The following is a 24,011-nucleotide window of genomic DNA, read 5'->3' as shown; positions in this document are numbered from 1 at the left end:
GTTTCCTAATCCGCTTTAATTTCCTCCCCGGTGTCATATCTCTCACAAATCATTCTTACCATGGAGAAGTCTGGTGAGTATGATGGGCTGTGAACAACTACCATCTTGTTTCTAATCAAACATTTATGCACAATATAGACTACACACTGAAGTACATTGTCATGGTGGAGTATCCAGTCGTTTGTAAGCCACTTCCCTATGTGTTTTCTCTCTTGACATCCCACAATCATATTAGATCATCGTGAGAGAATTTAATGACCGTGTGACCACAAGGGACGACCTCTTGATGTACAACTCCTTCAATGAAAAATTTAAAAAATAGGATAACATCGACTTAATCTGATTTGTTGAGCATTTTTGTTTTAGTCGTGGTGGAGGGTCCTCTTCCTTTTCAACGATCTCTGCTTGGTTTAAGGGTCGTAGTCATAACCCTAACTTCCGGCTCAGTGACTTTCTCTGAAAGAAAATTTGGGTTGTTTTGAAGCAGTTGTTTAAGTTCCTGCAGGTTTCCACGCGATATTGCTTCTGACAGTCAAAGAGACAATCACGGCACGAACCTCGCTGCAGCCCTTTTCTTGTTCTATTCTTTTGGCATAGTACGTCCACACATACCATGACTTAATTCCAAAGTGTTGCAGACCTCATCGTTGGTCTGCCTATGATACGGCAACATCATTTCCCTCGTTTCCTGAATATTTTCTGCTGTGATGGCTGCAGATCGCCCACCGGTATGGTCGTCACCATCAGTAATTTTTCTCCTGATTTGGAAATGCTCGTACCTTTCAGTTCTGTGCCTTGTCTAAAATATTGTCTTCAAAAGCTTACTTCGACACTGGTGTTTGCAATGCAGTTTCCTCGAGTTTAAAACACGCTGTTCCTCAGACATCTCACAAAGTCGGTTTCACGGAAACGCGGTAATGGAAATACGAACAATAACTATCCTCACGACCATTTGCCATACTGATTCGTAGCAATTTGCACAAAAAATCTAATTTCGGAAACTTTTGAGTACCACTCCACATGACGTTGCTTGGCAGGTCTGCTTAAACAATAAAAAGGGCAGGTATGACCATTTTTTCTATTGGGGAATTAGATCTCTTGAGTTCAGTTGTTGTACTTGTTGATATAGTGGGATATAATTGTGGCATTTCCTAGACTATAGGTGATTTTGTATAGGTAATTATCTTTTCTCAGTATTCTGTTCACAATGTTCTTGTATACCTGGAAGTAAACCCAAATCAGTCATCAAGAACTTTAGTCAGAAGTTTCTTATCATTAATAGAAAATTCATTATTTTCATCCCATATTTGAGACGCAACACAGCGTTATGTTAAGACGTTCCAGTTGATGGCTTCTAAACTCACATTATCAAAATTCTACTTCTGTCGAAACTAAACCTCGCGATAAAAAATTGTGTGAGGTATATCCAAAAATCATCGCTCTTAATATGGTACTCATTGGCCATGGTATATCGGGATTTCTGCTGATGTCACAGTAAAAGTGTGATCAGTAGCGAAATCCAACATGAAAAAACAAATACAATACGTTAAAGTAAGTTCAAACAGCATTGCACCAATTGTCTACTTGTGGTATCTAAGTATCAGCCGTTGCTAAAATGAGCTTACACATACAGCAAAGAGTCTCTTTCCTCGCGACCAACAACGACTGAAGTAGATAGTGTATTGCCTACAAAATGCCGATGTGTATTGCTACAGCACTTTTTATTATAAGACGCTATGATATACATTCATTGAAATATTTTAGTTGACCTCATAATGTTCAAAGCGTCTAACTGTTCTGTTATACATTTGTAAGAAGCTTTAGTGTGGATTTTGTCACATTTGGAGATGGCAGCTGTTTGCTGAAACCTGTAATGTGAATATTTTGTATACATTTAAGCGATCGTTGACAAGATAAATTATTATAAAAACATTCTCATAGACGTTACAGAAGCTGTATCTTTCTTTAGTCTCTGGGTGCTGACTGAAGAACTATTTTTGCAATCCTCCATTAAGATATCAGCCACTAAGCTTGGCGGACTATGTACCACATCCAGCCCTTCAGTCTGGCGATAAATGTTGTTATCAAAACTCAAGTAACTGAACGTGAAACAAAGTTTGAAAAACTCACGAACTCAGTAAGCGTCGATATGCTCATTATGTTTTCTTAAAGTAACGTTATATACAAACATGTTAATTGTAATGTTTGACGTAATCCTACTTCTCTATTAAGTTATGATAAAAAATATAACTATGAATTAGATTACATTAAGTTACAGCAGCGACAGTAACCGAGTTGTTTTTGTCGCTCTTGTAACTGTTAGATCTGACGATGGCTAAAAAGACGAATACAATGTGTTCAAGACAAGTGCACCGACGGCAAAAATGCAACACCAACAGATAATTAATGTATAATAATGCGCGAATTAGCCCATTGCAAATGTGAAATGCTTGTATGTTAATAACTGGTCTGACCACCAGAATGTTGAATGCAAGCGTGCATGTGATGCGTTGTACAAGTGCTGGATGTTAGTTTGTGGGTTGGAATTCGGTACCTGTTGCACTTGGTTGGACAATACTGGGACGGTTAATCCTGTTTGTGGATGACGCTGGATTTGTTATCTAATGATGACCAATATCTACTCGATTGTAGACAATTTGGTGATCGATCAGGTCAAGGCAACATGTCGACATTCTGCTGAACATGTTGGGTTACAACAGCGGTATGTGAGCGAGCATTATCCAGTTGGAAAAGCGCCCCTGCAATGCTGCTCATGAATGGAAAGCGCAACAGGTCGAATCACCAGACTGACGTACAGTTTTGCAGTCAAGGTGTGTGTGATAACCACGGGAGTGCTCTTGCTGGCAGACGAAATCGCACCTCCAACCAATAACTCCTGTTGTTGGTCCAGCGTGTGTAGCACGCAGGCAATGTGCATGCAGGCCCTCACTTCGACTCCTCCTTTAGGACGGCCATCACTGGCACCGAGGCAGAAAGAGGTTCCATCATAAAACACAACAGATCTCCATCCAGCTCTACAATAAGCTCTCGCTTGAAACCACTGATACCACAGATGGGGGCAGTTTGGGGTCAGTGGGATGCACACTGCTGAGCGTGTGAATCGGAGCTATCTGTGAAGTAACAGATTTGTAACAGTTAGCTGCGTCTCAGTGGTGCCAACGGTTCCTCACCTCTGCTGCAGATGCTGTACGATGTGCCACAGCCATGCAACGAACACGAATGTCTTACCTCTCAGTACTGCCAGTGGGCTTCCAGAGGCCGGTCTTCTTGCAACCGTAAATTCTCCTGACCACCGGTGCCAACAACCATATACAGTGGCTAAATTCTTGCCAAATCTTTCTTCAACATCGAAGAAGGAACGTCCAGCTTCTCGCATCCTTATTACACGACCTCGTTCAAACTCAGTGAGATGTTGATAATGACGTCTTAGCCTTAAAGGTATTCTTTACGAACGTCAACTCACCACGTCTAGTCTCAAAGGTAGGAAACGCTCACGACCGTTACAGCGTGTATTTAAAGCAAACCTGATATGCAACCTTACAGTGGCACCACTACAGCAAATCTTAGGCGACTGGCGCGGATCTGAAAAGACATCATCTTTCACGAGTAGAAACACCCTCACCAACTCTCGTTTATATCACACAACTGCTTTTTGGTGTTGGATTCCTTTTTTCGTCGATGTACTGTTATACCGTAATCCAACACCAAGACCACCGTTCTCCTTACAAGGGAACCTCCCCATCGCACCCCCCCTCAGATTTAGTTATAAGTTGGCACAGTGGATAGGCCTTGAAAAACTGAACACAGGTCAATAGAGAAAACAAGAAGTTGTGTGGAACTATGAAAAAATAAGCAAAATATACAAAATGAGTAGTTCATGTGCATAATAGGAAACATCAAGGATGATGTGAGCTCAGGAGCGCCATGGTCCCGTGGTTAGCGTGAGCAGCTACGGAACGAGAGGTCCTTGGTTCAAGTCTTACCTCGAGTGAAAAGTTTACTCTCTCTATTTTTGCAAAGTTCTGATCTGTCCGTTCGTTCATTGACGTCTCTGTTCACTGTTATAAGTTTAGTGTCTGTGTTTTGCGACCGCACCGCAAAACCGTGCGATTAGTAGACGAAAGGACGTTCCTCTACAATGGGAATGAAAACATTTGATCGCAAGGTCATAGGTCAACCGATTCCTCCATAGAAAAACACGACTGATATATTCTATACGACACTGGTGACGGCATGTGCGTCACATGACAGGAATATGTTGTCGACCCACCTAACTTATACACCTGGCGAATGGGGAAAAAGATTCTTCTACCTTGCCCGATTTAGGTTTTCTTGCGGATGTGATAATCACTCCCAAACAAGTGATGAAAACATAGTTTGTCACATAAACTGAAAATAAAAAATTAAACTTTTCACTCGAGGAAAGACTTGAGCCAAGGACCTCTCGATCCTCAGCTGCTCACGCTAACCACGGGACCACGGCGCTCCGGAGCACACACTATCCTTGATGTTGCCTATATTACGCATGGACTGCTCAGTTTGTATATTGTGCTTTTTTTTCATAGTTCCACACAACTTCTTCCTGTTGTCTCGATTGATCTGGGTTGAGTTTTTCAAGGCCTATCCGCTGTGCCAACTTCTAACTAAATCTGAGGGGGGTGCGATGGGGAGGTTCCCTTGTTAGAAGATTCAAACTGCCTTATTTCGTTAGTATGAACTGTACATACACGTTCCTATGCATGATACTACAAGGAGAGGGATAGCCCACAAACAAGAACGCGACCCCTCGGCAGCGCCACTGTGTCTGAGACGCGTTTCCTCCAAAGGCGCATGCAGGGCCTTGTGAGTGCTCAGAATATCATTAGCGCGTGTTGTCACAGATGGCCGGTCTGTTTGCGCTGGCCTGGTGTTTGCCCGGAGCAGGCTGCTGGCCGCTGTACGTAGCACAGTCTGTTGGCGCAGGCGCGCACGTCGCGCGTGCCGCGGGCTACCTGCTGTTGTCGAACTCGTGCGCCGCGCTGTACATGTGCAGGCTGTTCCAATATTGATTCGGCACTAAAGTATGTGCCGGCCGCGGCCCGCGTAATATGGGTCGCATCCGCCGGCCGACGGTGGTCAAGTGCCCGGAAGGCCGCATTAATACGCATTAGTGCGAAGCCCGCTGCTGCTGCGCCCTGCCGGTGGCAGCTTAAAACCCCCCGTCAGCTGGCGGTCTTCCCTGGCCGGTGTTACAAGCGCGATTCCGGAATCCTCAAGCGCTGAACTGCAATAGTATACGGGGGGAACATATTTCCAAATGAAAAAACCGGAGGGTAGTCAGCTGGCGGTCTTCCCTGGCCGGTGTTACAAGCGCAATTCCTAAGTCCTCAAGCACTGAACTGTGTAGTATACAGGGGGAACAATGAGTCAGGTTACCGTATTTCCAAATAATAAAAAAAAAACGTAGGGTGTTACAATACTTACGTAAAACTAATGGCTTACCGTTTTGCACTTCCACGAACCTTGTTAAGTAACTCTTTCTTGGATTTGATATTATCATAGTATTGATGACTAGTGGAAAGTATATGGTTATCACTGACGATCAACAAATTCTTTACACATCAGTGACGAGGCGTGAGGTATTCGTAAATGTAATCTGGGAAATAATGAACTACGATTACCATATTTCCGAACAAAAGAACCAGGGGTATAATAATTTTTAAGTGAACCTAATGGTTCACCTTATTACAAAAGCATATTTCTCAGTACCTCGAACTTTCTTAAGTAACTCTTTCTTGGATTTGATATTATCATACTATTGATAACAAATCACGATTTTATAGTTATCACTGATCATCGACAAATTCTTTGCAAACAAGTGGCTAGGCTTAAGGCTTTCGTAACTGTAATTCCTTATTAAAAAGATGTGAGAAGTGACAGTATTTATGTTGTAATTATAATAACTGTCTTGTTATTTTCATTACGTTTACTATTATCCAAGTAATACTATTGTGCCGGCCGTTGTGACCGAGCGGTTCTAGGCGCTTCAGCCCGGGACCGCGCTGCTGCTATTGTCAGGTGACTGGTGACCTCAGATGTTAAGTTCCATAGTGCTCAGAGCCATTTCTATCATTATTGTTGTAATTATTATTATTATTATTGTCATTGTTATTATAACTATGTTACTGTTTACGTTTATCATTATTGCGTCGCAATATGCCTTAGTATTACACTGAATAATGCTGTATGCCGTCTATTTAAGTACAAGTTCAATCCGCGTAAAGATTAGACCTACTGACCGATGCCGGATACTCAGAAAATATCAGCTGTTGTATCTACATGAATAGGGGTGATATGTAAACTTCAGTTACACACAATTTTCACAATTTTATTTACATTTGAGGTCAATTCTGCGTCCTTCTTGTCGAAAACTTCAGTCACCGAGTCGTAGAATGACACTTGTTTCACGGACTTGAGCAATCGTTTTCCGATGGACAACAAAGAAAGGTGGGAAAGTCTGATTTGTTACAGTGTATTTCGAAGATAGGTTGCCACTCTCTCCAACACTGAAAATGAACTTTCTGCCCAGGCGCTGGTTCTACGAACCGTTCAAATTAATTTCATTGGTTTTGATGCTTCAGGTACTGCTTCACTGAAACTACAGAAGGTGAGATATTGACTTCGTCTAAATACTGCCTGGTTCTGGGATTCGTCTTGAGAGTATAGTTCAAATGTTCAAATGTATGTGAATTAATAAGGGACCAAACTACTGTGGTCATCGGTCCCTAGACTTACACACTGCTTAAACTAACATGCTAAGAACAACACACACCCATGCCCAAGGGAAGACTCGAACCTCTGGTGGGAGGGGCCGCACAGTTCGTGACCTGACGCCTCTATCCGCGTGGCATTCCGCGAGGCTTACAGATAGTTCCGTCCTTTGTCAAGGGATATCAGAATGTCCGCCTTAGGCTATCTTTGAGAAATTAAATGCAGCCTTGTGGAAGTTACCTGTATTTTGCCTATACTTTTCAACATTCATCAGTGATAGAAACTTCAAATTATCCATGTCAGCATACCTGTCAGTTAACTGACACGAGACAGTTCGTTAAAACTATAATGAGTAAGGAATAATGTGTACCAAAACACTATAAAACTCCAAGATATATACCCTGATTCATATGTGAACACTTTCAGCACTGTCACAGGCGAAAGAGATTTAATAGAAGCACAGCCCTCTTTCTCGTTCTGTAGTGGGAGCTATAAAAGGGCTGTTAATCGGTGTTGCTGGGAAGTTACAGGAATGTAGCGTATCTCACTAACTTCTGTGGCCTTCCAGACCGGCGGCTGTCACACTGACAGCCAGCAGTGGCTTCAGCGGCTGCGGGTTGGCAGCGTATTTTGTATGCCCGCACTGAAGTATGCCCGCAACTGAAACTGTAGAAGAAAAATATACAAAGAAAGCTTAAATACAAAAAAATGCATCTATCAGTAACTGTAATCGGCGATTACAGCAGATACTATCATGCCTCGTCCCTGTTCACATTATACAGAAGGTCTATTTCTTTCATCTATCCAATATATATTTAACAAGAAAAAAATATCCTTCCCACAGCCGGCAGGAGTGGCCGAGAGGTTCTAGGTGCTACAGTCTGGAACCGCGCGATCGCTACGGTCGCAGGTTCGAATTCTGCCTCTGGCATGGATGTGTATGATGTTCTTAGGTTAGTTAGGTTTAAGTAGTTCTAAGGGGACTGATGACCTCAGCAGTTAAGTCCCATAGTGCTCAGAGCCATTTGAACCATCCTTCTCACAACTGCATTGTGAGGAGAGACTGCAAGAAAGCACTGCACAGTTACCAAAATTTCTGAATGTTTATCTCCAGAAAGATTATGTACAAAATCACACCATCAATAGATACAGTTTTCTCTAAAAATGTTGATCTGGTTTCCTATTTGATCAGTTCGCTTAGAAACATTTTCGGTGATTTACTTCATCATCGGCAATTTACTTCATCATCAGCAGGAATATTTCTATTTCTCAAGTAGGCTACAGATTTTCCACACTTCCCCAATCAAATTCTGTATTCAGAGTTAACCAATCGAACATATTTAATTTATTCTGTTGCCTTATTGGTAAGAGAACAACAACTTATAGAGAAAGTCTAAAAATGGTTTTTTGTCATTTTACAAATTTGCAACCTGTATTTGAGAAATAGTATTAAAAAGCTAGTGGAACCTGGATATACAAGGTGTTTTAGTAACTATATATTAAGTAAACGGACTAACTTAGGACTCCCGACAGGAAAAGGAACGAAACAGTTAGTAGCAGCAGATGCCTAGAAATGATCAAATGAGTCTGCAAGAAAGCAATTAGTATTGGTAAGCTAAATTACACATTAAAGTTTATTAATTTATACATATCAAAAAAGTTAAAAATGGCCACAGTGAGATGCAGTGGAAGTGTTCGCGCTTTGTATCGTGCAGTTTGTAATGGAACTCATGAAATTATAGAATGGATTGATATATGAATCATTGTTTTTCAAGTTTTTATGTAGCATAAAATATAAAATATACTTGACAAAGATGTTAATAGGCCACTCTCGAGTTATCTGCTTATATTTAAGAAGTGACATATATCTGGAAGCGAGACAGATCAGATTCAGGATCAGAAATGTCAATGAGAGAGTGGGAAACTGTTGTTAAAAAACGATACAACACCAACATTGACCTCTTATATTTTATTCAGTAGACTTTTAGAAAGTAAAATAGTTGGAATTAATCAAGAAATATACGAGAAGATCACAAAGCCTTGCGTTATTTGTAGTGGAAATGAGTGATAAGTCAAAAAATACAAGTTTAGCGCGACGATTGAAAAATAATTAATTTTACGTGCAATGAAGATGTGATGTGAACACCAGTTTCAGTAAAAATGTTGTGAACCAATGGTTTCGTAGTTTAGATCATTTTTGTGGCATAAATGTGAAGATATAGATTATAAAATTTCACTTAATGTGCACGTAGACAGTAAAAACTATACGTCCAGCAAATAATTGAGGACGTAGGTTGCAAGTACTGCTCTCAGATGAAAAATTGACGCTGGAGAGGAATTCGTGGCGGTGTACATCAAACTATTCAGAAGACTGATGACTCACAAAATAAAAAATAAATAAAATAAAAATTAAAACTTAAAAAACCACACACGCTAAAACAAGAGCCATTATATTCAGCAAATAAAATTTTCCGTTCACAGGAGCTGTCTGTAACAAGCGTCTTACACAGCACTGATGTACAAGTCTAAAACTAAACTCGGTTTTCATTCATTTATGGGTACACTAATCGAAAATTAGTTATTTGACAAATAAAACTGTGTTGAATGCCCGTGGAAAGGAGCGTGTGCTGTACGTGGGAACCACAAGTGTTGCCTTAAACAATAAAACATTCAGCTCGTTAGAATGAAATTACAATGAAATGAACACCTTTAGCTGCTTACAGGCGTTGACATACGTCAACGGGGACAGATGAAAATGTGTGCCCCGACCGGGACTAGAACCCGGGATCTCCTGCTTACATGGCAGATGCTCTATCCATCTTTTTTTTTCATTTTGTTCGTTGTTGATCGTTGCGTTTGATCGTTGCAGACGTCACATGACATCCGTTCAAGTTTGTTGATCCTTCCACTCAGTTTTTTATTACAGAGGCCAAACACCTCTCTGACTGAACACGCTGAGCTACCGTGGCGCCACCCATCTGAGCCACCGAGGACACAGAGGATAGTGCGACAGCAGGAATTTATCTCTGACACGCCTTCCGCGAAACTCACATTCTCAACGTATTTTCCCACACTACATTCGTAGTGCCCTCGCCCATTATACTCATTACTCGCGGCGCGTTGCCGATTCCGGTAAGAGTTCGGGCACTGTTTGTGCATTCAGATGGTATCTGTTCTTTCGGACATGTGCGAAAGAGCAGATACCATCTTAGTATAAATAAAACATGCTTCGGAGACAGAGAATTAGGTGACAAGACGACTCATTGTGTAGCTGCAAAAGCTGGCAACTGAAGGCTGTACAATATGTTATCCAAGTATTACATAGCCACCTTTGCTCCACAATACTTAAACAGCTATAAAGAATAAATAATAAGGCGTTCTTGTCGGCCAGCTACACTGCTTACTGGGGTGTTGCAGTTTAACGGCAGCATAGGCTGATGAGCGAAGAGATTGGGAATTGTGGGGGCGAACACAACAAATATCATTTACAGTAAAATCACTAAAAACTTAGACATGCTAATGCGTTAATGCAGAACCGATTTACGCCGGAAAATAATGAGTTCCAAGTTTGACACCCAGGTGCAAATCTGCCACTGTTTGAGGGCATAACACCTACGGTGTCATTTAAGAGGCCATAAATGTTAATAATAAACTCTCAACACCGTACCACTGTCACTTGTTTGATATTTTCTGCCTGTGTCGCGATCAGAATCACCAAAGAGTAATTTACACAGAAACAGTATTAACTCTCAGATGTAAATGTACCACTATATCGCAAGTATGACGTTTCACTCACAACTGCTGAAAAAATCGTCCGAAATAAGAGGTGTAATAATCAAACACAAACTCAGTTAACAACAGTGTAAGAACATAGTCAGCAATGCACGGAGTCGCTGTCCACATACGCTACGTACCATTTGTGCCCGCTCTTTCTTGTAAGTACAAGGCCGTCCGTCTAGCGGGCAGACTTCACACCAACTCCCACTGGCCCGTGGAGAGCGCTGTATGTAACACACACACACACACACACACACACACACACTCACACACACACAGAGACCAAGAAGCCGCTCCAGTCGGTGCACTCCCGGAACGCAGAGGCACAGGCTTACGGGCACTAAGACAACACCGGACGTTACTACTTGCAGCATTCGGACTGCACGCTCGTATTGTCAGCCCCAACCACCACTCTGGTGCTCTGGCGCCTCTGCAAGTCCGTACAGTTCCGTTGCTCCGGAAGACCCTCCCCTCAGATGTACGGCACCTCGCTCGTTGCCGTCCTGTGGCGCTGACTCCAGGCCCTTGACGCTCTCCCGTGTAGGGAACGAAAACAATAGCAGCATTCGCGCCACCTGCAGTGCGGGGCGGAACATGCCCTGTGCCACAAAGTCACAGCACAACATTTAGCAGCAAGATACCAGCACGAAATCCAAACAAATCATGAAACTTGACATGCGTACTCGTACGTACACTGGCGAAAAAAAAATCACAACACTAAAAAATAATTTATGTAGAGTAATGAGATTTCGGGAATACATTTGCCTACCTAACATATTTAAGTGATAAACACTGTAAGATCACAGGTTACTTTAACCGTGAAATAAGCCACTGCAAATGTAAAATACTGATACATTAACAAGAAATGTAACGACCAGAATGCTGCATACAAGCACGCAAACGTGCATCCATATATTCGTACAGATGGCGGATTTCAGTTTGTCGACTGGAGTTCTGTGCCAATAGCACTTGGTCGGTTAATACAGTGGTGGTCAGTCGTGTTTGTGGATGACGCTGGAGTTTTCGTCCGATGATGTCACATATAAGCTCGATTGAATACGGAGACAGATATGCTGATCTACCAGGCCAAGGCAACATGTCGACACTTGGCAGAGCATGTTGGTCTACAACAGCAATATGTGAGCCAGCGGCTAGTGTTAGCCTGATGGAACCTCCCCACCGCCCCCCCTCCCCTTCTGCTGTTCATTAATGACAGGCAGCCCAGCAGGTCCAATCAACAGACTGACGTATGATTTTGCAGTTAGGATATATGGGATAATGAAGAGAATACTTCTGCTCTCATACGAAATCGCACCCCAGATGATAATTCCAGGTGTAGGTCCAGAGTGTCTGGCATGCCGACAGGGTGATCGCAGGTTCTGAACTGGCCTCCACTTGACCAACGCTGGGCCATCACTGACACCGAGACAGAACAAGCTTTAATCAGAAACCCTCGATTGAACATCACTGCATTTGCAAATCGTGGTGGATTGAGGTCAGTGGAATGCATGCTACAGGGGTCTGGCCCGATGCTGTCCTTGAGGTTGCAACCTATAAGGGTCGTTTACTGGGAGTGCAAGGCCATATCAATCGCCACTCTGCATTTTTATTTTGAATAATTAATTACAGTAGTAATGTAAAGTAGCTGCACAAATTTGAACCAATTGGCGGTTCATCACACTACGTTAGCCGGCCGGGGTGGCCGAGCGGTTCTAGGCGCAACAATCTGGAATCGCGCGACCGCTACGGTCGCAGGCTCGAATCCTGCCTCGGGCATGGATGTGTGTGATGGCCTTAGGTTAGTTAGGTTTAAGTAGTTCTGAGTTCTAGGGGACTGATGACCTCAGAAGTTAAGTCCCATAGTGCTGAGAGCCAGTTTGAACACTACGTTAATAGAGATGGCTAAGGGATGAGCAATGAGAATGTATGGACTGCGTTAGGTGCAACTAATTTTTGTGGATAGAGTTTCGTATGGGATTGTACTCAGGGAGCCGGTGGTGCCAAATCAGCAGAGCGTTAGCCCGAAGGTCGCAAATTACAACCTGCAGCACTCCAGGAGGTGCTGACCCCACCTGGCCGGTCTCCAGCGGCAGGGCTTTGATGCTGTCTGACAGGTAGCTGGCATTTCCGGCAGGACACTGCGAGGCAAGTAGAATGTCTCCCCACACTGAATAACTCAGCGAGACGCTGTTTAGCCCTCGGCCTTGTCGCCCTGGGCTCAAAAAAGCGTCGCGGACGACATTGCCAGCAAGGAATGTACCTCCGCGAATCCCTCACTCCATAGTTTTTGATAGTAGGACAGAGGAACCGAATGCGTCCGTTTGGACGTTGGCCCCAAGGAAGCGTCTGGAAAATTTTTCGGATGAGTGGCGACACTCAAAGGCGAGCGTGATCGGCCAGATCGAAGTGACGCAAGCATTGTTTTCCGCGAACTCACAGTTGCGCGGAGTAGCGCTCGTTGGTGAAAAATTAGTTAAAATGTTGCGATTGGACAGCCACATGAGGGGAGCGGCACGCCGCACTAGATTTTGGTACAAATGAGAGACTCGCGTTTCAGCATCCACCCGATACGGGCGCAGTACTCTTCACCGGGCGATACGGAGTAATTGGAGAGTAGCTGTGTACCTGACCCGGAACTCTGGATAATTTCGTGGAATTGTGCCGTATACGCTCGCCGCTGTGGTTGCAGCGCATCACACCTGATTCGCAGAAGAGCACGACGAGAATAGCCGGCCGTGGAACCTGTCGTGGTCTCATTCAGTTACGGGGAATTGCCAATCCGTATTGCTAGGTTTTATAGTTATAGATTCCAGTTACACTCCTTTCTCTTTATTTAAATACCAATCGGTCAAGACTCAAGGGGCATTACCTCTTTAATTCAATTTACTAGTATATGTAATTGTCAAATGGAATAAATCTGATTATATTTCCCGAGATTTCATAACATTCATATATCGACACACCAACATTTTCCTAAAACCAAGTCACATATTTTGGTGGGATTAACTCGATGTTAATAATTTACATGTGTAAATACTTTGTATGCGGCAAGCGACCTCACCCAATCCGTTTCCTCAACAGAGGCCTGGACTGCATCATCAGATGTCATTAAGCATAAGAATCACACTGGGGTCGATTTATGATTGAACAGAATAGTTCATTAGCATATCGCCTCACTGGCAGCAAAGGAAACTCGGAGGTCACTTCCCAAGGTAACCAATTTGTAACAGTTCGTTGTGTCCGTATTGTGTCAACTGCTGGTCAGATTGCTGCCACAGATGTCCCAGAGTCAAACGCCGACCACTATGGTCTTCTCCCTCGGTAGTGCCATGAGGCCGTCCACAACCCCCTCTTCTTGCGACCGTACGTTCTCCTGACCACCCCTGCCAGCAATCATGTATGCTGTCTACATTCCTGCCAAGTCTTTCTGCAGTATTGCAAAAGGAACATCCAGCTTCTCTCCGACCTCTTAAACGACTTCGTTCAAACCCAGTAAAGTGTTGATAATGTCGTCTTTGTCGCCTTAAAGGAACAATTGACTAACATCATCTCACCACGTCCATCTCAAAGATAACTAACGCTCATGACCGGTTCAGCGTGCATGTAAAGCAAACCTGACTTGCCACTCCATACTGAGGTATTAGCGCCACTCTTATGTGACTGGCGCGAAACTTGAATAGGCATCATCTGTCGCATGGAAAAACGCGCTACCAACTTTCGTGTATGTCGCGCTCCTCCTTTATGGCGAAGCCATTTTTTCCGTCGATGTATGTATGTATGTTCCGTATTTCCTCCTATAACACTGCACTACTTTCGACCAAATTCGGCAAAAGTATCGCTTATCGTCTGTTAATCATCGCTGCAGGCGTAATAACCACCTAACTATCAAGCGGATGAAAAAGCAGAGTAGCGCATGACGCGCGACTAGCCATAATTTAGTCATCCATTATTCGAGAACGAGTGCTCTTAGTGACTGGAAGAATCTTTACGCGTAATTTCAAATGTTTTCGAATTTTTTTTCTCGTTGACAGTACCCACAGAATTATGAAAGAATTATGTCGCTTGTCACATCGGTCTTCATGCAGCAAAACTGCTGAATAAAGCACGCCGCTTTAATTTATTACTTTTTTACTGCTAACTCTATTCGCAACACATTTTTCGCAGACAGTATCGACGCACATCGCCGAATCTACCTACAAAAATACATAGTTCAGGAAATACACTACTGGCCATTAAAATTGCTACACCAAGAAGAAATGCAGACGATAAACGGGTATTCATTGGACAAATATATTATACTAGAACTGACATGTGATTACATTTTCACGCAGTTTCGGTGCATATATCCTGAGAAATCAGTACCCAGAACAACCACCTCTGGCCATAATAACGGCCTTCATTCGCCTGGGCATTGGGTCAAACAGACCTTGGACGACGTGTACAGGTACAGTTGCCCATGCAGCTTCAACACGATACCACAGTTCATCAAGACCAGTGACTGGCGTATTGTGACGACCCAGTTGCTCGGCCACCATTGGCCAGACGTTTTCAGTTGCTGAGAGATCTGGAAAATGTGCTGGCCAGGGCAGCAGTCGAACATTTTCTGTATCCAGAAAGGCCCGTACAGGACCTGCAACATGCGGTCGTGCATTATCCTGCTGAAATGTTGGGTTTCGCAGGGATCGAATGAAGGGTAGAGCCACGGGTCGTAACACATCTGAAATGTAACGTCCAGTGTTCAAAGTGCCGTCAATGCGAACAAGAGGTGACCGAGACGTGTAACCCATATAACCCATACTATCACGCCGGGAGATACGCCAGTATGGCGATGACGAATACACGCTTCCAATGTGCGTTCACCACGATGTCGCCAAACATGGATGCGACCACCATGATGCTGTAAACAGAACCTGGATTCATCCGAAAATATGACGTTTTGCCATTCGTGCACCCAGGTTCGTCGTTGAGTACACCATCGCAGGCGCTCCTGTCTGTGATGCAGCGTCAAGGGTAACCGCAGCCATGGTCTCCGAGCTGATAGTCGATGCTGCTGCAAACGTCATCGAACTGTTCGTCAGATCGTTGTTGTCTTGAAAATGTCCCCATCTGTTGACTCTGGGACCGAGACGTGGCTGCATGTTCCGTTACAGCCATGCTGATAAGATGCCTGTCGTCTCGACTGCTAGTGATATGAGGCCGTTGGGATCAAGCACGGCGTTCCGTATTACCCTCCTGATCCCACCGATTCCATATTCTGCTAACAGTCATTGGATCTCGACCAACTCGAGCAGCAATGTCGTGATACGATAAACCGCAATCACGGTAGGCTACAATCCGACCTTTATCAAGGTCGGAAACGTGATGGTACTCATTTCTCCTCTTTACACGAGGCACCACAACAACGTTTCACCAGGCAACACCGGTCGACTGCTGTTTGTGTGTGAGAAATCGGTTGGAAACTTTCCTCATGCCAGCTCGTTGTAGGTGCGCCACCGGCGCCAGCCTTGTGTGAATGCTCCGAAAAGCTAATCATTTGCATATCGCAGCAACTTCTTCCTGTCGGTTAAATGTCGCGTCTGTAGCACGTCATCTTCGTCGAGTAGCAATTTTAATGGCCAGTAGTGTATGTCAAACGCTGAGGTTGGGTGAAAAACTGCCGCATCATATACCGCGTTGCCATATATTACTTCTTTATTATTAAATCTATTTGCAACACATCTCACACACAGTAGTCACATATACCACTGGATATACGTCCAAAATTATATCGTTATACAGTATATAGTTCAGGAGATTTGACGTCGTAAACATTAATCTGTGTGTTAACGAAATGGGAGGGCGTAATTCGCTAGATATACGTGTGAAATATGTGTACAATTCCTGTGAGATATATTGAATTTATGTGAAATATAGTCTACATGTTTGTACGCGGACAAAGGCACAGGTAAAAAACTCATCCTAAACCGCTGAAACACTTTAAAGCACATCAGGCCCACATAGTAGCCACGATCTGAAATGAAATACTCTGGGAGTAAGAACCACCAGCGTCTTATTGAGATGTGTTGCGACGTGGAGAGAGAAGGGGGAGGAGGAGATAGATGGAAAGTAAGGAGAGAAGGAGATGGCCACTAATAGTGGGAAGAAGAGATGGGCAGATAGCGGGTGAGGAGAAAATAGACAGAGAAAGGGAAAGAGTAAGAGACGTACAGAGAGAGGGAAGCTGAAGAGGGAGAAGGGAGAAGGAGTTGAACAGAGACGAGGTGAAGGGTGAGTGGGAGGCAGGAGATCGACTAATAGAAGACTGGAATGGATATTTATACGGGCAAAGCCAGGTAGTCAACTTATTTAATTAATAAATTAAGAAAGAAGGCGGAAGGGGTAATGGCCGCAGTCATTCTAAGATTCCAGGATGCAGGCGAAAATCATAGTAGAATACACGGCCATCTACATTTATACTCCGCAAGCTACCCTACGGTGTGTGATGGAGGGCACTTTACGTGCCACTGTCATTACCTCCCTTTCATGTTCCAGTCGCGTATGGTTCGCGGGCAGAACGACTACCGGAAAGCCTCCGTGCGCGCTCGAATGTCTCTAATTTTACATTCGTGATCTTCTCGGGAGGTATAAGTAGGGGGAAGCAATATATTCGATACCTCATCCAGAAACGCACCCTCTCGAGACCTGGACAGCAAGTGGAGACTCTGTCTTGCAGAGTCTCCACTTGAGTCTGCTAAACATCTCCGTAACGCTATTACGCTTACCAAATAACCCTGTGACGAAATGTGCCGCTCTTCTTTGGATCTTCTCTATCTCCTCTGTCAAGCCGACCTGGTTCGGATCCCACATTGATGAGCAACACTCTAGTATAGATCGAACGAGTGCTTTGTAAGCCAGCTCCTTTGTTGATGGACCACATTTTCTAAGGATTCTCCCAATGACTTTCAACCTGGCACCCGCCTTACCAACAATCAATTTTATATGATCATTCCGCTTTAAATCGTTCCGTACACAGAGTCCCAGATATTTTACAGAAGTAACTGCTACCAGTCAAAGTCCTACACAATGTCCGCAGCTCTTGGTCGTGCGGTAGCGTTCTCGCTTCCCACGACCGTGTTCAATTCTCGGCGGGGTCAGGGATTTTCTCTGCCTCGTGATGACTAGGTGCTATGTGATGTCCTTAGGTTAGTTCGGTTTAAGTAGTTCTGCGTTCTAGGGGACTGATGGCCATAGATGTTAAGTCCCATAGTGCTCAGAGTCATTTGAACCATTTTCCTACACAATGGCAACATGAGGAAACGGTTCATCGAACGTACCACTTTATAGATATCCGCACAAATAAAAATAAAGGGGCTTTGAGTGTGATAATCGAGGTTTCCAGGCAAAAGGGTCACTGTTTGGGATACATGCTCCGGGGAAGATGATATCCAGTGTCTGCAAACAATGATTCCAAAGTGACCTGGTGTTCCATCATTCACCAACCACATTACTTATTACATGAAATGTATTCGCAGTTGCGAATATCGACAACCATCAGCTGTACAGTGGAATGACGATAACGAGACTTTGTGCTGGACCAGAACTCGAACATGGATTTCTCGCTTATAGCGAGTGGTCGTCTTATCATTAGGCCATCCGAGCACGACTCATGGCCAGTGTACAACCTGCACTCATACATTCATTATGTATGTTCCTGTACCGGAGAGGCATTTTAATTGAATGTCGCCAGCGCAATGTCGACAAATAAATAAGACATTGCAACTCTTGCGTTGTTCTGAAATACGATGCAACGTTCCTTCGGACATGTATGGATCGCATCGACATTGCTTATTGTACTGCTGAAAGCAAATTCTCCAGCAAAAGTGGGAGAACTTTTTGCAGCAATTTTACGTTAGTGTGTCCTGAAAGGTGTTGTGGCAAAACATGTGGTCCAAGCAGGTGACTGCCCAAATGTCGGCGTTATAACGGAAACGGACGTTAACTTCATCAGCCAGTTTTTCGTACGTTATTAGTTGTACAGTACCAGAAAAGATGCTAACAATTTCCTTGACACCAAAATTTGGAGCGATATCGTAGTTCATCCAAGTGACAGAATTCAACTACCTAGGAAACAAGGCAGGACATGAGGGCCGATACAAGGAAAAATTATAAGATTGACAAAAGCGGAGAAAGTTCCTACAGTAAAATATCTCTAATGGTTTCAGGTATTTATATGGAAATGAAGATAATGTCCTTGATAGAACACATCTGCGGCACAACAGCGTTTATGGAAGTGAAACAAAGACCCTTCAGGAGATGAACAAACTGAAAGCATACGAAATTGTATGGTAAGAAACCATGTTGGAAACTGACAGATAAAATGCGAAACGAAAAAAAATAAATTATTAAAGAAGTTTATAGAAGATTTTTACCTGAAGATACGACAGTTTAATAGGATCTCTTACATTGCATCTAGGACTAGTTACCGTGGCGTTAACAGCAGCAGTTGAGGGAAAAGTAGCTGTGTAACCAGAGATTGCTGGAGACAGTTTTAAATCAGCCTAAGAATGATATCTAGAGACCGGATTTTTTTGCGATTACATATTCTGTTCCTTTTATGTAGTTGTAAGAGAAACTGAAGTGTCACTGTATTACACTGAAAGGATCCTTGCTTTGAATTTTAAAATTATATATTTTTAATTGGTAGAGTTGTCAGCGCTAACAGAAAAACAACACCCAGTGAAGTAACAGCAGAAATCAATCGGAAAAACAACACTCCGTGAAATAACCGCATAAATCAATGTGGGACGCATGACCAACATTTCTGTTCGGACAGTGCATCGAAATTTGGCGTTAATGGCCTATGGCAGCGTTCGGCCGACGCGAGTGGCTTTGCTAACTTGGCCATATGACTGCCGATTTCAGTGGTTAGGGGCTGACGGCAGGGTTCCAGTGTGGAGCAGACCCTTTGAAGCCATGAACCAAGTTGTCAACGATGTGGTGTCACCGCCAGACACCACACTTGCTAGGTGGTAGCCTTTAAATCGGCCGCGGTCCGTTAGTATACGTTGGACCCGCGTGTCGCCACTATCAGTGATTGCAGACCGAGCGCCGCCACACGGCAGGTCTAGAGACACTTCCTAGCACTCGCCCCCAGTTGCACAGCCGACTTTGCTAGCGATGGTTCACTGACAAATTACGCTCTCATTTGCCGAGACGATAGTTAGCATAGCCTTCAGCTACGTCATTTGCTACGACCTAGCAAGGCGCCATTACCAGTTACTATTGATGCTGTAAAACATGTAACGTCAAGAGCGATGTTTACCAATTATGGATTAAAGTTAAGTATTCCAACAGATACGTACTATTTTTGCTAGTCTCATATCCCTGACCTGTTCCAGACCTCACGCCAGCCTGCGTGAGCTTAAACGCGCGCCTTTCGGTTTACTGTCATAGTGGATTGGCTGTCTTGCCAGTCTACAACAAACGAGACACTGTGCAAGCTGATAGTGGCTCCATAATTATGTGTATTGTGTTGACATGTAATGGGCATAGTCCTCTGGTCAAACTGAACCGATCATCAACAGGAAATGCTTGTGTTCGACTACTCTGAGGCCATTTGCCGCCTCATGGAGTCTGTGTTCCAAACAACGAAGGAATTTTTATGGATGACAGCGTCTCAATTCATAGGGCGACAACTGTTCGCGATTGTTTTGGAGACCATTCTGGATAATTCAATGATGATGATGATGTTTGGTTTGTAGGGCGCTCAACTGCGCGGTCATCAGCGCTCAGACATTTCTAACGAATGATTTGGCCATCCAGATCGACCTAATTGAATCATACCGAGCACTTATGGGACAAATCGAGAGGTCAGTTCGTGCACAAAATCCTGGCCGGCCGGAGTTGCCGAGCGGTTCTAGGCGCTTCAGTCTGGAACCGCGCGACCGCTACGGTCGCAGGTTCGAATCCTGCCTCCGGCATGGATGTGTGTGATGTTCTCAGGTTAGTTAGGTTTAAGTAGTTCTAAGTTGTAGGGGACTGATGACCTCAGCTGTTAAGTCCCATAGTGCTCAGAGCCATTTGAACCATTTGAACAAAATCCTGAGGCAGCAACGCTTCCGCAAACATGGACGGCTATAGAGACAGCGTGGCTCAGTATTTTCGCAGGGGATTTCCAACGACTAGTTGAGTCCATTTGGTGGTTTCCGACACTGAAAATTTCTAGTTTTACCTTCCACACACACACTTTTGCAATCCGCAATGATACATTGACACCATAGTGAGGTCACTTTTTAACTAATTTTAATTCTTTCACCGACACCACTTCCTACTTCTAGTACAGCCCTCTACAGGTCCTTAAATTACGCCAGTTGTGATCGGCCACTTCGGATATGTTCATACTACAATGCCCAGGCACATTAAAGTCATCATCTGTAAAAAGCTAGAATAGCCACCTTATGCAACTCGGACAGCTGCGAGGCGTGCAGGAAGAGTCAGTGAGATTCTGGAAGGTACCGACAAGGACGTGGAGACACGTGGACTCCATTGACGTGGCCAGCTGCCCCAGGCTATTGTTTTCTACTTGCTTTATTTGTGCATGGACGAAAGAAAGTTGTCGGTTACATCTGTAAGATGTGCATGTTATGATATCGCACTGAGTAGATATAAATTAGATACAATTTGATGCCTTTAGAGGAAGAAAATTATTGGGGCGAACGCGACTGGAATATCGGCGACTCCACGAATTTGTTCCAGACGGTGCTGTCACGTCTCACTGAGATAATGAGACGGTTCCGGCACAGCGTACGGTTCGTGCTACATGCTATCGAACACGCTCCACGCAGCTACAGCGTTGCCAGATCGTCTTTCTTTTTAATCTCATTTCTGTTAAATTTATTGCCTGGACTAGGTTTCCCTAGACCCACTTTTGTCTTGAACTGAGATGAGGAATCGCATGCCGACCAACAAGTGCGGCACTTCTTCTTCACCCTGTATGTTATTGTTAATGAGTAACGAATCCACTGCCCAATACCCGCTTCCTCTGATCATTGTTTCAACTTTTACTACTACGACTCATTCCTATTTATACGGGCCGTCGAAAACTTCTAGCCACCGGCATCAACCTACGCGCATGTCCGCTCGTTATGTACTAAAATAATGCCGGTGCGACTCGACGGTATCCCAACGCCGAAAAAAGACGTGTAGTGTATCAGAAATTCCAGCTCATGCTACCCAAAGGGTACTCTTACAACATTCACAGATCTTTTACGAACGTTGAATGCGCTGTAATGAAACAGTCCTATCATTAAATTATAGCGTTCACTGACATGTTGAACTTCTATTGAAAAATCAGATCTATATCAGTATAAAAGTTTCATTGACGTCTTTCTTCTGTGACAGTTACAATCCATGTAAAATTCATATTTGTCTCTTGCGATGTCCCTCGTATCGGTCCAGTAGGATTTGGAGTTGAAACACGGCAGTCTGAGCCCGTGATTATGAAAATACAGCATGCGTAAAACAAGGAGAAATTGATTTATGAGAGCTCCAATGGCCATCTGATTAATGCAAAAACAATCGTTTTGTAGCAAGGAGGTAAAACGATACGCAGTGGAAAAGTTCGCAGCGTGATTAGTTATCTCTAATTAATCGGACAAATGAATGGCTCGCGAACAAACACCGCTTCTGGAGTTTGGGTTATCGAAAGGGAGCGCAATAAATAATTTTAGCAGCACAGCGTTTTCCAGTAAATTTCATTTTCATTGCGAGAGAAATACTTCATTATTTGTCTAGCACACAATATCTAAAATTACAAATAAATATTCCATTACCGCTGGACATTCTGTAAATATCAGATATCATCGAACATAGTTCTCGGAAATGGAAAATGTGTAACTGGTATTTAATGTAGATAGTCTAGGACGCAGTAAAAAAGATCAATCACTTAATAAAATATTCGCCCACCGTTGGCATGAATATGAAACGTGATTTTTCGTGGCATGGGTTCTACAGTTAGGCGAAAAACGAAAGAAGCACGGATTACGGCAATTCGTATAGGTTATTACGAGGTCACCTGTCGGATGTGTCACATACTGTTAATGTTTGTCGGTGTTTGAGAACTGGGTTCTGAATTACTCCTTTTCAAACTTCTAGTGGTTACAGGGTACTCATTTCTTCTCTGAAGTTCGTTTTTCGTCCTCCTTCAAGCGTCTAAGAAAACGTTTACAGAGCTATCGGTGGTCACAGAAAAGTTGACAACACATTTATCATCTGCCCTGCAAGAAGAGAACAGTAAAATGGCCATCTTTATAACAACCTGAAGCTGAAGGAAATTTTGATGAGGTTCCCTCGTCTTCGTGCGAACTCTTCCTTAGTTGAGATGTTGACATATGTATTTTAACTTTCTGTATACAAAATAAGTTTGTTTTGCTCTTACTTCCTTTTTAAGGTCAACAGTATTTTATGTTTGACCAACAAACACGAGAATCGGAGGTACGTGCACCAGCAGAATATAGACAATTGTCGAATATCATCAAACTTCTGAAGCATTTGAGGTGAAAGTAAACGGCGCCTGTTAAAATCGCAATTTCTGTCTCTTATTCAGCAGTACACTGGATGCTACTTCCCCGGGACATAGAACGTAGAAAGAAAGATAGAGTTTAATGTGCAGTCAGCAATACAGTCATTAAAAACACAAGCTCAGATTACGAAAGGGTGGACAAAGACATCGGCTGTGGTTTTTTTCCTAAGGAATTATCTCGGCATTTGCCTGGAGCGATTTAGGGAAATCGTGGAAGACCTAAATCTGGATGGATGGATGGGAATTGGAACCGTAATCCTCCAGAATTCGAGTTCAGTATGAGAATGAAGTGCCACCTCGCTCGATATGGCGACGTAAAATATGAGCAATTAAGCTGCGTAAAATTTGTGCAAAATTTCCTAGGGAAATTTCTTGGGAGGAGGATGGGGGGTGAACGTCTGCAGTCTAGGCGTTTTTGCAACAGTTACATGTTTCAGACAAGCATAATACGAGGACGTGTAGAAAAGTGATGCCTCCGAATTTTTGTGTTAAAACTCTTAAAAAATTTTAAAATAGAAGCTTTTATAAACATTTTATGTCTTTATTGTTCGGTTCTACGTATTTATTTCCTAACATAGTCATCGACGCTGTACACATTTTTCCAATAACGTGTCCCAATACTTCCAATAACGTGTTGGTCCATCTATGGCCATTTTGCAAACAGTTATTCGGGTTGGCATTGAGCCGGCCGCGGTGGCCGAGCGGTTCTAGGCACTTCAGTCCGGAACCACGCGGCTGCTATGTCACTGGTTCGAATCCTGCCTCGGGCATGGATGCGTGTGATATCGTTAGTTAAGTTTACGTGGTTCTAATTCTAGTGGACTGATGACCTCAGAGGTCCCATAGTGCTTAGAGCCTTTTGAACCATGTGGTTGGCATTGGTTGTTGATTGGTACAGTTGCAG

Source organism: Schistocerca piceifrons, chromosome 2 (assembly GCF_021461385.2).
Source record: "Schistocerca piceifrons isolate TAMUIC-IGC-003096 chromosome 2, iqSchPice1.1, whole genome shotgun sequence".
Lineage (NCBI taxonomy): Eukaryota > Metazoa > Arthropoda > Insecta > Orthoptera > Acrididae > Schistocerca > Schistocerca piceifrons.
Note: the sequence above shows the minus strand (reverse complement) of the source record.